The 17326-nt window shown below is 37.5% G+C and overlaps 1 long non-coding RNA gene across 1 annotated transcript; it reads right to left on the bottom strand.

The window, feature by feature from the left end:
* Nucleotides 1–11078: 11078 nt before the first annotated feature.
* LOC120073468 lies at nucleotides 11079–14059 on the bottom strand. The gene is made up of 4 exons (XR_005480758.1): nucleotides 13504–14059; nucleotides 13351–13411; nucleotides 11596–12266; nucleotides 11079–11389 (listed from the first exon to the last, which is right to left on the bottom strand). It is a non-coding gene; the product is annotated as an uncharacterized LOC120073468 (long non-coding RNA).
* Between the last annotated feature and the right edge of the window lie 3267 nt (nucleotides 14060–17326).

Below are 17326 nucleotides of genomic sequence, written 5' to 3'. Positions count from 1 at the left end.
AACACCTACAAAGCGGGCCATACTCGTAGTGTTACCAGGAAAAGATATCCAGCCTAATCCATCTACTACAGACTATTTAGGTTATCACTTAAACGTGATCCACCCTTGTCTCTGTTAGGGTTTGTGCCCTAAAGTCTCGTGTCTTATAGTTTGTAAACAGTTTTGTACGAACACTTGTGATGTATAATATATATGATATTTACTTCACTTCTTGAATTTGCATATTTAGATGTTTTATTTTACCACAAACCAATAAATTTAATATCCTTGGTTGTCTTTATGTAACTTAAGCATGTATGTAGTGACATACAAGTGGATCATGTTTTAAGTGACAACCAAAATGGTCTGTAGTATATGGATATAGAAGAGAAACCTTATCTTGGTAACGCTATGGACGCAGCCTGCTTTGTGGAATAATTACAAGTGTTATGACTTGTCACAGATGGTTTGATCCTGATCATTTGTGTAGGGGACATGTGAGTAGGGGGCGTCCTATACAAAGAGTTTGTATAAGACCTGACCACGAAGTGTTAACGTCTCGTCATATAACTCCGTTCATGATAGAAACTTCACTTCACTAGGATGACCATAGGTAACATGACCTCAATCTTGAGTGAGTTGGGAACTTCTGCCACTGAGGGCAGTTCTTTGATTTGTATGGGTGTGAGTGGCAGAGCGCCGACTCAAACCTACCACTTTGAGGATTCGTCTAATTTGGGAGCTGGGAACTCAGCTTCACAAGATGGAGTTCACTCTTTCCTCAAAGTAGGGGTAAGTAGAGAGATTGCTTTCTTAAGGGTTGATATCGGGGCTTGAATGGCGCCAAACACCTTCCCATGGCTCGAGAGGTGTTCACACATAGTAGGACTATGTTGTATAGTTCATTAGAGGGATCAGTGGTACTTAAAGAGTAAGATGTAACTATAGGGACAAAATGGTAAATTGGTCCAACTGTACTTACGAGCATCTGTGAAGGGTCATTGTACTGATGATTGGTTATATCCAATGGACATTGAAATATATCTATGGTAAGAAGAGTTCAACTGTCGGTCTTTAGTGGATTGCCTGACAGTTAATGGGTGGTGGATATCGTGGCTAAAGAGTTTAGTCAGTTATCCATGTACCGTTGGAGCTTTGAGCCATAGGTTCATAAGGTCCTCTTGGTAGCTTAGATACATTAATTAAACTATCGGTCTTTTTGGGTAAGTTTGAAATGTTTAAATTGACAAAAGGGAGTTCGATTATACGTGATATAATTGAACTGGTCAATTATATATGATATAATTAACTTTATGTATGAGATACATTAATTTGGAGAAAATTGGATATAAATCTGATTTATATCAAGTTGAGGAAAAATACTATGGTTAATGTATGATATTAATCCATAGGTTATGAATATAATGTGATTATATTCATTGTCTATTAATTGGACGGTTAAGGGATAATAGGTTGACGTCCCTTCTGTTTTCATAACGGATGAGTAAGTTGAAGAATCGCTTGAGACGCTTAAATAGCTTATGGTGTGTTAAGCATTGGATGCGTGACATAGTGTTGAAGTGTGTCATCGCTTAGTAAAAATCAGAGTCTATACGATAGTGCTGAACGATCGCTTACCTATACGATAATGCTGAGCAATCGCTTAATGCTTACACCCGCACACGCTATTTACTAAACAATTGCTTACCTTTTTCTAAGTGATCGTTTAGTACCTGATATTTACTAAACGATCATATAGACGATCGCTTAGCTTTTCCTACACAATCGTTTAGATGATCACTTACCTTTTTCTACACAATCGTATACTTCACCTAAACGATCAAACATTTTGTCTATACGATAGACGAGTCTTTCTCCCACTTGCTTGATCATTGTATACAATTTCTTTACCTCCTCCTCTCTACCAAATCCGAACAAAGCTCATCCTTTGGATTCTCACTCCGAGAATACTGAGGGATCTAAGTGGTGGTGTCGTCCCCATTTCCTTTTATTCTTGTGGAGACTATTCGAGGTAGACGGTTGGGATTTGCTGAACGATAGCTTGCCGTTCCAGCGAAAATGAGATTTGCTGCAAAGAAAAAGTCTTCAATTGGTATGATCTCTCGGTCTCTAGTTTATTATTTCTTTAAGCATGCTAGTAATTTAGCATTGTGAATGTATATCTGTATGTTTGAATGTATATGTGGAAATTTTGTCATAACGAATTAGAAAGATCCGCTTCCGCTCATAGGTACTCCTGAATAAGAGTTCCTTCAGTCTCCACATACATGTTTAAGCTACAAGACAAGACTGGATGTTAGTTTATTGGTTTGTGGTTAATGCAACTATTTTAAAATAAAACATCAGATATTTTATTACATAAATAAAATGTTTGTACATTACAATTACAAATTATAGGACCCTATGAGATTTTGGGCATCAACCTCAATATTGATAAAATCCGAACTACCAACTAAATCGATAAGAGATGTATGATTCTATAATCAAAATATTCCCATATTGAGACGATACATAGCATGATCGCATAATAAAAAGTCGGCAAGATTGTTGAAATCATCAATCAGATGTTTATGCCTATTCCGGTTCTGAGAATTCACGTGCCACTGAATGTTTGCTCCTTTATGGATAAATTCTCGCACTTCATATTCTCCAAAATAAATTGTGTTGGTATGGGTGTCCTAATTCTCTCGGAGTCTCGTAGTTAGTAAATATTATACACATTGTTATTAATAAAATAAGAGTTATTTTATTTGCAATTACTCATATCCAATAAACTAAGATCTGTGGTTATTATATGTAAACTTAAGCATGTATATGAGATATACAAGTGGATCATGCCTTAAGTAATAACCTAAAAGGTGTGTATTATAAGGATAAAGGAGGGATACTGATGACGGGTAGAAATGTACGTTATTATAGGCCATTTATTTAGAATTATGAGGGTTGTTAAGTAGAATATGTGGTGATTGCACTAAGAATTCATGAGAAAGTGAGCTTGCGTCGGTCTGCAATGAAAATCTCGGCTAACCCACTATTATGCGTTATTTTACGTCCAATTGTCTATTTTTGTAGCTAACGCAGGAATTGATCGCATGCGGTGAATCTCGCCATCGCAGAGGCGATCGCATACGTTCTACGCATAGATGTAGCGGCCATTAACCGCATGCGTCCATTGCATAGAGGTTGCGGCTATAGAGTAATAACCATAATAGAGGGATGAACGCAAGGGTGGTGGAATGCGTTGGTACTTTGGAAACCAAGTATGAATACATACCTCGGGAGTATCAAAAGGCGATGGTGACATTTCACCTACCACGCCGTTAGCAGTAGAGATTCAAAGCAGGTCCATCATGTCGTTAGCTGCAGAACTTCAGAGAAGGACCATTAATGCTGTCGGCGATCGAGCTCTATAAATAGAAGCCTTAGAGCACAACTTGAAGCGATCCGAGCTTTTGCCTTAGGGCAGATCCTTGTAATCCAGAGGAAAGCGTGAGAAGATATTCTTGAGAGTTCTTCATTCCTTCAACCATTCCGAGTGACGACTGGAGCCTTGCCGGAGATAGATCTCGAGAGAGACTATTCCATCGTCCATCCATGGCACCACCGACAGCCTTGACACACATCTGATAGAAGCAAGACGTTGCCCATCTGGCCCTCTATATCTCTTCTATCTCTGTATTGTATTACATTGTAGCTTAAAAGATTAATACATTTTGTGATCAATGCATTTCTCTACTTCCTTCGATTCCATCTTCATTTATCTCTTTTTATCTTTCTTTACTTTCATTGCACGATTAAGTAAGATTTCTAGAGTATCGCATACTTAATCATGCGGCATAGACATATGAAGTATGTAGCAAACCCCCGAGAGGTGTGCGTTGTGTGGGTATTGTGAGAAAATCCTATTTGCTTAGTGTTAGGCTGTAGTAACGCTTGTCTATGAGCAGAATCAGCAGCGACTAACTACTCGAGAGGGTAAGTAGTTGAACGCATTAAGCAAAGTAAGCAGTGTTCCTAGAGATAGGAATAATTTTATGTCAACCATGCTTTATGTGATTACCTTGTCTTATGAACGCATCATTCACCATTTAGGCATACTTGAAAGAGTAGTCTAAAAACCAAATCTAGGCTTGAGAGAGTCAGATTGGAACCCATAAGTAAGAATAAAAGCTTAGGAATAAGTTCTGTTTGCTATTACACAGTGCATGCACTCTAAAGATAGGATAAGAAAGTATGCGGTCACATCGCATGCGTCTAGAAGTAGGATACGATGGTATGCGGTCATCTCGTTTATGTGTGGGAGCACATGAGAAAGAATAGAGACTTAGACATAAGTTCTCTCGACACTATCGCATATGCATCACATGCATCTTCGTCAAGTGTGTATAGAATAATCGCATAGCTTTGCGTTGACTGGGGTTACCCTTACGATCAAGCTTATCGATGCGGTGAAGTCATCCCCGCCACTTTATCTATTTTCCCATGCATCTTATTACGCGTCAACAGTTGCTGTGTCTCTACCTCTCATAGTCATATTTCCATTGCTTAATTTGTTTAGTTAGGAGTAGGAATAGCGCATAGCCCTTAATTTCAATATTCTTTTATTCTTCGCTGCAACTCATTACTTCATAACATTTAGCTACAAGTCCCTGAGTTCGACCTTGGATCACTCGAGAAACTTGTGATCTCGTTATACTTGGCGAGAGAGCAAGAAAACTTGTGGCAGGAACACATGGTCATTGCATACACTCTTAAATGCATATTGCATATCTTTTAGTCCAATGCATGACCAACGACGCATGGAGAACGAACAATGAACGCATATTTATTTACTCCATTTTCCCACCCATCAAGTTTTTGGTGCCATTGTCAGGGACTTGGCAGCTAATAGTTTGTTGAGTTTTTTGTTTTCGCAGGCAACCTTTTTACCTTGGGAGTATTGTAGCTTGTACGACCAAGTTGCAACAATATTTGAAGTGTAGGCGATGTGCCGAAAGCCAGTATTGACCCCAAGATAGAAAGGCAATCAGTCGCATGAGCTGAAGGCAGTTATAAACGCGTGCCGACCAACATGCGTCCAACAATTACCGGAAGTTCCAATGGTCAGGGCGAGCCTCTCGACCTAAGCAATTGAGATTAATCTCCTACATGGAAGACTCCTTGCGGTGGCTCACTTAAATTTCTCCAGGGATGTCTTCTACTCTATCTTTACCATGCTTTTCTAGTTTAGTTTATTTTCATTATTATTTTGGATATGCGGCTGCTTTCTTGGATGTGGTACGTTTGCTCTTTATAGGTGCGACAATACTTCTCCTCGGTGCGCAGTTACAACGGAAGAATCCTCTCCATCATACAACGTATGGCTTTGACGCATGAATTCTATGGCATGGTCGCAAGTGTTATTCTACTCGAAGGTTCTTTTCTTGTTATCATTTATGCATTATCCTTTTGAAATTCTCTTTTGTCCAACTGTCTACCTTTGCGTTGCATCTATGATGGTACGTATAATTCACTACATCCGCTAACTAAATATCACAAGGCTCACCTCGCTTTTAATAGCTCCTTCGAGGTTTGACAGTCTAAGTATTGTTATGTGTAAACCCCTGCTCAAACAATTGTTACCGCATTCTTGATGAGTTTGTCTTTAGCTTTTCGGGGATAGTGCTGCCAATCTCTAAGTTTGAGGGTGGCAGCGGTCCCGAAAAAATGCGTTTATCACATTGTGATGCAATTTATAAAAAATGTTTGGGAATAAAAACTCCACTGTCAACCAAAAGGGAAACTCAAGCTGATAAGAGTTAAGTTGTGAAAGGCACTTACCCGTAGTTGGATACTTCGTATGACACCCGTGTAGGTAAGCCAAAACGAAAGTAAGTGACCAAGATCAATGCATAAATGCAACTCCTCTGTCTGGCGCAAGCCCAAATTAAACCAAGGTAAGAGTTAAGTTGAATATGGCACGCAACCGAGATTGGCTGTCCGCATGACACACGTAGGGGCAAGCCAAAACGAAGAGCGTAACCGTGACACAGAGCTTGAATTCTTTTAAAAGAACGCATTGTTAAAAGCTAAAAGAAAAGTTGTGGGACATGAGTAAAAAGTTTTTTGAGCAGAGGCTTGCTGGATTTAAGCTAAGAAAAGATCTCTTTGAAGAAGTCGCCAAAGTTTAGGAGAGCGTTGCTGCCAAGGTTAGAGGTATATGAGTAAATTATAGTCTTAGAGGCTGGTCATCACAAAGGAAATCCAGAGGGTGAATTATGAATTTCCTAAGTATAAAGCATGCTTGAGGACAAGCATGATTCTAAGTTTGAGGGTGTGATGACGGGAAAAAATGTACGTTATTATAAGCCTTTTATTTAGAGTTATGAGGGCTGTTAAGTAGAATATGCGGTGATTGCACTAAGAATTCATGAGAAAGTGAGCTTGTGTCGGTCAGCATTGAAAATCTCGGCTAACCCACTATTATGCGTTATTTTACGTCCAATTGTCTATTTTTGTAGCTAACGCAGGAATCGATCGCATTCGGTGAATTTTGCCATCGTAGAGGCGATCACATACGTTCGACGCATGGATGTTGCGGCCATTAACCGCATGCGTCCATCGCATAGAGGTTGCGGCTACAGAGTAATAACCATAATAGAGGGATGAATGCAAGGGTGGTGGAATGCATTGATACTTCAGAAACCAAATATGAACGCATACCTCGAGAGTATCAAAAGGCGATGTTGACATTTCACCTACCACGCCGTTAGCAGTAGAGATTCAGAGTAGGTCCATCACACTGTTAGCTGTAGAATTTCAAAGAAGGACCATTAATGCTGTCGGCGATCGAGCTCTATAAATAGAAGCCTTAGAGCACAACTTGAAACGATCCGAGCTTCTTCCTTAGGGCAGATCCTTGTGATCTAGATGAAAGCGTGAGAAGATATTCTTGAGAGTTCTTCATTCCTTCAACCTTTCCGAGTGATGACCGGAGCCTTGCCGGAGATAGATCTGGAGAGAGACTACTCCACCGCCCATCCATGGCACCATCGGCAACTTTAACACACATCTGATGGAAGCAAGACATTGCCCATCTAGCCCTCCATATCTCTTCTATCTCTGTATTGTTTTACATTGTGGCTCAAGAGATTAATACATTTTGTGATCAATGCATTTGTCTACTTCTTTCGATTCCATCTTCATTTACCTTTTCTTATCTTCCTTTACTTTCATTGCACGACTGAGTAAGATTTCTAGAGTATTGCATACTTAATCATGCGACATAGACATATGAAGCATGTAGCAAACCCCCGAGAGGTATGCATTGTGCGAGTATTGTGAGAAAATCCTATTTGCTTAGTGTTAGGCTGTAGTAACGCTTGTCTATGAGCAGAATCAGCAACGACTAATTGCCCGAGAGGGTAAGTAGTCGAACGCATTAAGCAAAGTAAGCAGTGTTTCTGAAGATAGGAATAATCTTATGTCAACCATGCTTTATGTGATTACCTAGTCTTATGAGTGCATCATTCACCATTTAGGCATACTTGAGAGAGAAGTCTAAAAACCAAATCTAGGCTTGAGAGAGTCAGATTGGAATGCATAAGCAAGAATAGAAGCTTAGGAATAAGTTCATTTGCTATTATACAGTGGATGCACCCTAAAGATAGGATAAGAAAGTATGCGGTCACATCGCATGCGTCCAGAAGTAGGATATGATGGTATGCGGTCATCTCGTTTATGTGTGGGAGCACATGAGCAAGAATAGAGACTTAGACATAAGTCTTCTCGACACTATTGCATATGCATCGCATGCACCTTCGTCAAGTGTGTATAGCATAATCGCATAGCTTGCGTTTACTAGGGTTACTCTTGAGATCAAGATTATCGATGCGGTGAAGTCATCCTCGCCACTTTATCTATTTTCCCATGCATTTTATTATGCGTCAACAGTTGTCATGTCTTTATCTCTCATAGTCATACTTGCATTGCTTAATCTGTTTAATTAGGAGTAGAAGTAGCGCATAGCCCTTAACTTCAATATTCTTTTATTCTTCGCCGCAACACATTACTTCATAACATTTAGCTACAAGTCCCTGAACGACCTCAGATCACCCGAGAAACTTGCAATCTTGTTATACTTGGCGAGAGAGCAAGAAAACTTATGGTAGGAACGCATGGTCATTGCATACACTCTTAGACGCATATTGCATATCTTTTAGTCCAACACATGACCAGCGACGCATGGAGAACGGACAATGAACGCATATTTATTTACTTCATTTTTCCACCCATCAGATATCTTATCCTAGTGACATTACGGATACGACCCATTTTATAGAGGTTTACAAGTGTTGTGAACTACTACAGATGGTCTGATCCTGACCATTCATGTGGAGATATGTGAACGAGTGTGTCCTATACAAAGAGTTTGTATAAGACCGAACCACGAGATGATTAGTCTCTTTATATAACACCATTGATAATGGATACTTATATCTCACTAAAACGATCATAGGTGACATGACCTTAATCCAGAGTGTTTTGGAAACTTCTGCCTATGAGGGCAGTCGTTTGATTAGTATGGGTAAGAATGACCAGATTGCCAACTCAACAAGCCTACCTTTTTGAGGATTTTTCTAATTAGGGAGCTGGGAACACATTTACACAAGACGAAATTCACTCTTTCCTTGAAGCAGGGGTAAATAGCTAGGTTGCTCTCTTAAGAGCTGATTCCGAGTCTTGAACATAGTGGCCACACCTTCTCTTTGGAAGAGAAGATCCAATCATAGTAGAACTATGACTTATTGTTCATTAGAAGAATCAATGGTACTTAAAGAGTTAGATGTAACTACAAGGGCAAAACGATAAATTGGCCCAGCTATACTTACGAGCGATCTGTGAAGGATCATTGCACTGTTGATTGGTTAATATGGACACAGAAATATATTTGTACTAAGAAGAGTGCAATTGTCGGTCTTTAGTGGAGTGCCCGAAAGTTAATGGATGGTGGATCTCGTGACTAAAGAGTTTAGTAAGCTATTCACATACCATTGGAGCTTCAAACTACAGGTTCATAAGTCCCCTTGGTAGCTCAATGGGTTCAAGTTAAGAATCATATTTTGGGGTTGATTTGAAGTGTTCAAATTAACAAGAGAAAATTCTATGATATAATTGGTGTGATGTATGAGATACATCAAGTGGAGGAATTAATGTAAATATGATTTACATTAAGTACCATAAAATAGAAAAAGAACTATGGCTTATATGTTTCATGAGATGAAATATTAAAACTATAGGTTATAAATATAATATGGTAAGTTGGTTATCATATTTATTTATAATATATTAATTATATGATAATTAATTTCTTTTTTCTCTAATAACCGATTGAGTGGGAGGTTATTGGTAGTTTTATGGTAACCGTGAGATAAAAGGAAAATTGTTTTCCTAAATTTAGGAGTTACTTCATTCAGAAGTTCTCACGGATTAAGTTATCAAGTAAAAGTGTTTCACTAAGCGATAACATTGAAAGACTATACGATCAGCTAAGCGATCGCTTAAGTTGACTATACCATAGTCATTCAGCTGATCGTTGCTACACGATTGAGTGGCTAAGTCTATACGATAAGCTGCCGTTTACTAAACGGTTGAACACATCGTCTATACGATAGACAGTGTCTTATCCCTCACTTGCTCGATCGTCTACCCGATCGTAGACCTCCAATCTCTTCCTCAAGCCAAGATCATACAAAGCTCACAACTCTTGGATTTTCACATAGATAATACCAAGGTAACCATTGTGGTGGTGTCCTTACTCAATTCATGGATTGAGTTAGACTCGATTGGGTTCGAGGAGCTATTGAACGTTCGTTGTGTTCGTGCTATTGGTTGTAGTTTGTTCATTGTGTTCGTGTACTGTTTATGGACGCATTGGATTGTTCAAGGGATTCTTGAAGAATGGTTCTTCAAAAGTATGCATCCTCTATCCCTTGTATCATCGTATAGCATGCTGTAATTTTGGTTTATGCATGACTTGTTAGTTTCTGTTTTAAACTGTAATTGTTAGTGTTCAATTCAAATAGAATTTAGAATGATCCCTTATGCTTCTCTTGGAAATACTCGTGTTTGATTTCCTTCAAATTGAACCACCTTCACTAGAAAATTGGCCATTTACGGACCTTGAATATCCATTGGAATGGGGTAATGGGTATTAAAATAGTGAGCCAACCACTAGTGGACATAATGCATGGGAAAATAAAAGTCCATGTGTCCAATTTTGTTGGAAGCTTCAGTTATTAGCATCGAGCCATGATAAATATTGGCTAGAACTGGAATGGCAAAGCTATATAGCTTCACATCAGCCATCAAACTAGCAGCCTTAAAGACCCCCGTGACGAAGGTAAACTTTCTTTTGCAGAAATACAAAAAGACACAGCTAACAGGATGAAAATGCAGCCAAATACGTTTTATCCTTCAAATCGTCTCATATCTCAAGTTCCTTGAATAACATATTTTCTCTACTCGACCAGTCCTAAGGCTTGGCATTTGCACCATATGGATTTTGAGTAGATCAAGAGTGAGAGGCTTTCTTTTGATTCCATGTAGTAGGCTTTTCGTATCTTCGAGCTCTTAGAAACCAAAATGAAATCCAAGAACTAATGGTCACTAGGGAATCATTCTTAGTGGACATGCACGATCCTTTTTTTGCAAGCAAATTATCAAATGGTACGCCCAAAAAAGATGTTCATAAGTCCTCGCAAGATATCTTTTCTTGTCCTGTGAGTCAGTCAGCTCTCTAAGGCAAAGAATAACCTCCTTAAAGAAGTCCCTTCTAATCGAAAGGTTGCCAAATGACTATAGGTCCTATAAAGAAATTGATAGTTCACCCACTATAGTGTGAAGAGCATTGGTTGAAGGACACCAAGCTTCATAAAAGGCTTGAACCACGTTGCTATTTTGGTCGTACGTATACAAAGAGGTTGTCACCGCACCAAATAAATAGACGACATGAAGAGATCGTTCATTTTGGCCAACTACGAACTCTAACCATTCCCAATATCAGCCGGTGAAGGTAAATTCTCTAAAGACATTTATGGTGGCATTCCAACGATTCTCATCATCAATCAAGTGAAGCCTAAGAGTTAACACCTGATCAAGGGCAAGGGTTTTATCATGAATGGAAGATTGTAATATCCATACTTTTTCTCCTTGAGTCAAGGGCACCTCCGCTAATAATTCGAGTGGAGTCATGTCGTTGTCCAAATTAGACCATACATTTACGAAAGGGCCAATTAATGGCTTCTCCACATGAAAGCTAAGCTCATTTGTTATAGGTTGATTCCTATCTGCAAGAATTACAAGTTGTTTCTTTCTAGATGAGATATGTTCGGTGAAGTAAACCATTGCTCTGCAAAAAAAAAAAAAAAAAAAAAAGTTTTACCACACAAAAATAAGTCTCAGTTGCATAATCTTAAATAAGTGGCGGGAGAGAGGGTGAAGGATGGTAAACATCATAACATTTGGACATATTTTGAGTCCGAAGGGATGGAGAGCACTAAACCTTCTAATGTCACCATCCTAAAAAAAAAACAGAGAGAAAGAGAGAGAAACCACCTTTTGGTAAAATATGTGGAGATTCGCAAAAGAAAAAATAGTTTGCTCTTCAATTGGGATAAAAGCTACCAATAGCTTAAGCCTGTAAAAATATGGGGGCAAGTCAATAAAAGATAATAAAACAAAAATGGCAAATCCAATTCTTTTGCTAAAAAAAGTAGTTGTAAAAAAACTTAACAAAAAAAAGTATAAAAAAAACAAAATTTGGAAATAAAAAAGGGGAAAAAAAGGTGACACCCCCGAATGCACGTCACAACCCCCACCATCCTCCGTCCACCTTCTTTAGCTGTTTGCTTGTCTTCCTCTTCGACGACATCTTGTGTGTAACGACCCGACTCCCTAGGACTCAAGCTAGGCCGTTACTAAACACATGCATATATAGAACTTAAGACGACACCCTTTTATAGTGAAATAAATGCTAAATAAATAAGGTAAATTCAAAAGACCTCCATTAAATTCAAATATTAAAAGCAAATTATAGGGTATCCATAAATCATAAATGATAATAAATAGGTCTAAAAATAAATCTTAACCGTAATTTTCAAACATCAAAATAGAAAGTTGAAAAAACATTAAAAGAAATCTAAATATCATGAGTGGAAGCATAAAACTGGTCCAGTGGTTCGTTCATGGATTCCTCTTGTCATTTGCCGGCACGTCCCGGCCCTTACCTGAAACATAAACATGAGAAAGGGTGAGTATTAAATACTCAGTAAGTAACCCCACTACTAGGGTCAAGCTAGACATCTATGTTCTCCAGATGTCTACCTCTGGTGGAACGTAAGCACTCTCCTAGTCCTCATGGGACACATACATACATGACCTCTAGATGTCTACCTCTGATGGAACATAAGCACTCTCCTTGTCCTAATGGGACACATACATACATGAATAACTGAATTTCATCCTACTGTAGTTAAGTATACCCACTACCTCTAGTAAGTCCCGTAGGACCCATAACATCTGGTGAACCCCGAAGGAGACACCACCTCTAGTGAATCTCGAAGAAAACATAACCTCTGGTGAATCCAGAAGGAAAGCACCACCTCTAGTGAATCCCGAAGGAAACAAAACCTCTGGTGAATCTCGATGGAAGTACCACCTCTAATGAATCCCGAAGGAAACACAACCTCTGGTGGATCCCGAAGGAAACCACCACCTCTAATGAATCCCGAAGGAAACACAACCTCTGGTGGATCCCGAAGGAAACCACCACCTCTAATGAATCCCGAAAGACACACAACTTCTGGTGAATCCCGAAGGAAAGCACCGCCTCTAATGAATTCCAAAGGACACACAACCTCTAGTGGGCATCTAATTAATTAGTGAGGACACTATCACGATCTCAACATCACAAGTATCATAACATGGTTCTATAACATACATATACATCTCATCATCATGGTTCTATAACATACATATACATCTCGTCATCCTAGTCCCATAACAGGCATATACATCTCATCATCCTCAGATCAAATAGAAACTTATAGAATAATAATATACTCAAATCATGCTAGCATCAAACATCTTTATGCGCATCTAGTCCTTTCAAACCTCAATTGATGAAGGCATACATGAACATCATGCTAACCAATAATCCTCAATAAATAATAATTATCAATGCCTGGCTCTAGTCCTTACAAACCTTAGCCAATGAAGGCATACATAAATATCATGCTAACCAATAATCCTCAATAAATTATGATTATCAATGCCTGGCACGAGGACAATTCCAGTAATAAGATTACTTACCTTAATCGAAAATCCACAAATAAAATCAGACAGTCGAAACCAACAACTCCAAGTAACGACCCTAACATAAGAACACAACCACACTTTAAAATTAATAATAAGGCCTAATCACACTTACTCTAAATATTGCCGAATAAATCCAGGTAAACTCACCCAAGGTGTGATATACAAGGTGCACCAAATCCGCTAAAACAATTCTAACTTCACCTAGCAGCACCTCAATTCCTTCAAGAACTCGAATCCAAAGTTGAAACATAAGAACCTCAACCAATTAGTATGAAAAGTAAACGGGCAATCAAGAATCAACTGAAAATAAACCCAAACGGCAGAAATCTTACCCAAATTAATAGATCTTGTGACGGCACAAGCAATAACGGCAACGACAGGAGGAATCCGACGCGTAGAGCTAGTGGCTGATGACGAATCCGGCGCGGATCTGGTCAACTGAAGGAGAGATGTAGCGTCTGGCGGCGGCGGCTCGGGTGCGGACGTGTCTAACGACGGTAGTTCGGTTGCGGACAGCTGGCAAAAGGCACGACTACTGCAGAGGCGCTGGTCAACTTGTGGACAACGTGCGGCACACGGAGGAGCGGTGCTGGACAGGAGAAGTTGGCTAGCAAGATCGACCGAAATAGGGTCGATGCGACGGTTACGATCGACAGACGACGAGCGACGTGGTTACGAATGGCTGCATCGAACGACGGTTGGAGATAGGGCTTGGGGGGGGGGGACTTTGTAAAGAAGAAAAAGGGGAATGAAATAAGAGAAAAGAAAAAGAAAGGAAAAGGAAAAAATATATATAATATAATAAAATAAAATATTTATTTTTATCTTATTTTATCCTATTTTATTTTATATTATTAAATTATTTTCCTCCCACAATTCTTAAGACCAACCCTTTCTCTTCCAATTGAATTACATTCTCAACAAAATTTCAAATTACGTTCGTGTGATATAAAAAGTCCAAATTTTCTTTTACGAGGGCTAAATTGCACAATTTTCCTCTTATCAAACAATTAAATTGAATCACCCCTTTCTTAGCAATTGAATTTCAATAATGACACATGAATTTTCAAAAGTCCAAAAATGTCCTCAAATATTAGAAAATACTGAAATTTTATTAAGAACAAAAAAATAGGGGTGTTACATAGTGACTGTGTGGAGCGTATTTTCTTCTGTTTCTCGGTAATGATCTCTTCTCATCTTTAAGCCTGTTTGATTTTTCAACACTGGAGAAGGTGAGATCGAAATTGAAGAGAGGCAAAAGATGCAAGCGAGGAGGATAATCGAAGCGATTGAAGTAAGTGTGTTGAATAGACTAAAAATAAAATAAATAGAGAATGAAAAGATGACGAAATTGAATTGGGCATGAGAGGAATCAAGTGTGTTGCTACTGTTGTGCAGGTATCTGTGTCTATGTACTATCTGTGAGTCATTAGTCCACACATGCCTCATATGTAAATCAACCAAAAATGTCAATTACATGTAAACATGTCCTAGGCCTAAGCCTACTACACACAATCAAACAATTACTAACTAGACTTTTTTTTCATATCAAAATTATTCATTCACACATAAAAGAAATACAAATGGTTCTAAAAAAAACTCACCTTGTTGATTGGAAGTGCATAAAATATACGTAACAGAAATAATTCTTAGATGGAAGCCAACCAAAAAATATGAATGCAAAATGCTTAGGATAATTTCATTTGAGGTCAATCTCATTCCAATTTATAGGAGAATAATTTGATTAAGATTAGTTAGATTTGTAATCAAAATATTGGAAAGGAGGTTGAGATTCAATTTCGAAGATTTTTTTTAACAAATTATCTCTCCAGCTAAATATATATTTTGGATTTAAAATTTAACTAAAATATTTTATTTAAATCATTTGGAAGTCCAAATCTTCCCATATTTGTGTTATGGGCGCATACTCAAATCTTTAGATAAGGAAGGACTTAATTCAAGTTCATATATATACCCAAAATCAAATCTTTCTCCAAATTAAAATTAGGCGAAGTTTTGAATTTTATGAATTGGAATGAAATAAAAATTATTTCATTTTCAATTCACGCCAATGTTGGGATATCAACCAAATTAAAATTTTAATTGATGCCTCAAATCAAAATATGCGCATACTTCAAACATTCACCAAGACACAAATCAAAGTTGAAAGACGAAGTCAAAATTCTTCTTTAAGTTCAAATTGGAATTGAGTATATTCCAGATCTAAAAAAGATGATTAGAATTTGGCATACTACTCAAAATTAAACTTGCAATTAAAGTGGTATATAAATTCTCTACTTTAGATCAAATAAAAATTTACTCCAAGATCAGAAGATCAACATTTTGGCTAAAATTCATCTTTTGTTTACTTGGTATAAAGCCTGTCAAGCAAATCAAACTATGAACTGAATTTACATTTTGATTAGCAAAGTGGAAATTATTGCTCCAATCTTGCATTATTTTCAAAATTCATCCACTACATTAGGTGCATAAATTTCGAAAAAGAGCATTTGTTGGAGAAGAAATTTTGTCCAATTACAAAATGCCACGTGACTCCATCTAGCCATTTGATCACAATAATGAGCTTATCAACTTCAACGGTGGTAAAATCTAAACCACGATCGATAAATGTGGTTGGTGTTCAATTGGGCTTTGGATCATAAATTGGACTGGGCCGAGTATTTAAAATCGCTCAGGTCCAAAATCCAATCCAATTCAAGTCCACGGTGGAAATTTTAGGTCGAAGGAAAGAGATTGGGCCTAAATTCAACTTTAGCCCAAACTCATAAAGTAGTTGGACCAAGCTCAGAAGCCCGAAGGCAAATGGGACCCAAGCCCACCTAAAACCCATAGAAATCCTATATAAATAGACATTGCCCTTTCATTTGGAGGAGGTTGGAAAATTGGCAAGAAAGTGTTGAAACTCTGGGGATCAAGACTAAAGCTCTTAATCTCTTAAGATTGTGAAGTTCTGATTGATCTCGAGATTATCGCCTTTTGAAAATTGAAGACTTGGAAAATCAAAACTTCCTTGAATTCCAGAAGATTGAAGCCAAATCGATCTCAAGATCACAACTTTCTGAAGATTAAAGATTTGGAAGATTAAAACTTTCTTGAATTCTAAAAAATCGGAGATTTAGGAATTTTAGCTTTATTCCTTGTGTTAAAGAAGACACCAAAGAATCCAACATTAGAGATTGTATCAACTTTATCATACTGAAATTAATACAAAATTTCACGAATTAAGTTTATCCAAAAATCTCGTGTGAACAAAGCAGATTCATTCCAAAGAACATACTTTAATTAGATTTGAACAACATCTTGTTTAATGATAATTAGGAGTTATGGTAACCAAAGTTTAATCTCTGTTCGATATATTTTCCTAATAGAAATATGAGCTAGTGAAAGGGATAAGACATTTCTATTCCAACCAATACAAAGATAACTGATAAAGTATTTTATTATCATTCTAAAAAGTTGATTGTTCTTTTTTTATTTTCCAACAAAAAAAAAAATGATTGTTCTTCACTCTCACCATTTTTAAACTAAAAAGAGACACTTTTATTACTAAAAGGTAGATGATTTGGTCTCCACCAATATGATTATTAAATAAAAATGAAAAGAAGTATTAACCTAGGCTTTTTTGGATTATTGGTTTAAAATTATTTTCTGTTAAATATCTTTCTTTAATATATATATGGAAAGAGTTTAAAATTAAATCACTATAAATATTTTTATAAGTATCAAATTACTAAAACACGATTATAACATAATGAATAAATAATTTTAAATTTACATTTAAAATATTATGGCAGACAATAAAATTTGTTCGAGTAATAAAGGGTGATGGGTGGATGGAAGTCATATGAAAGTGAAGATAGTGTGAATGTAATTTGGTCACTTTATCTATTATAAAAATTAGGAGTTCTCAATTAAACGTTGAAAAATAGTTTTTTAACAAATTTGGATT

Source organism: Benincasa hispida, chromosome 1, assembly GCF_009727055.1.
Source record: "Benincasa hispida cultivar B227 chromosome 1, ASM972705v1, whole genome shotgun sequence".
In the NCBI taxonomy this organism is placed as follows: Eukaryota; Viridiplantae; Streptophyta; class Magnoliopsida; order Cucurbitales; family Cucurbitaceae; genus Benincasa; species Benincasa hispida.
This window is presented reverse-complemented; position numbering and strand designations above follow the sequence as displayed.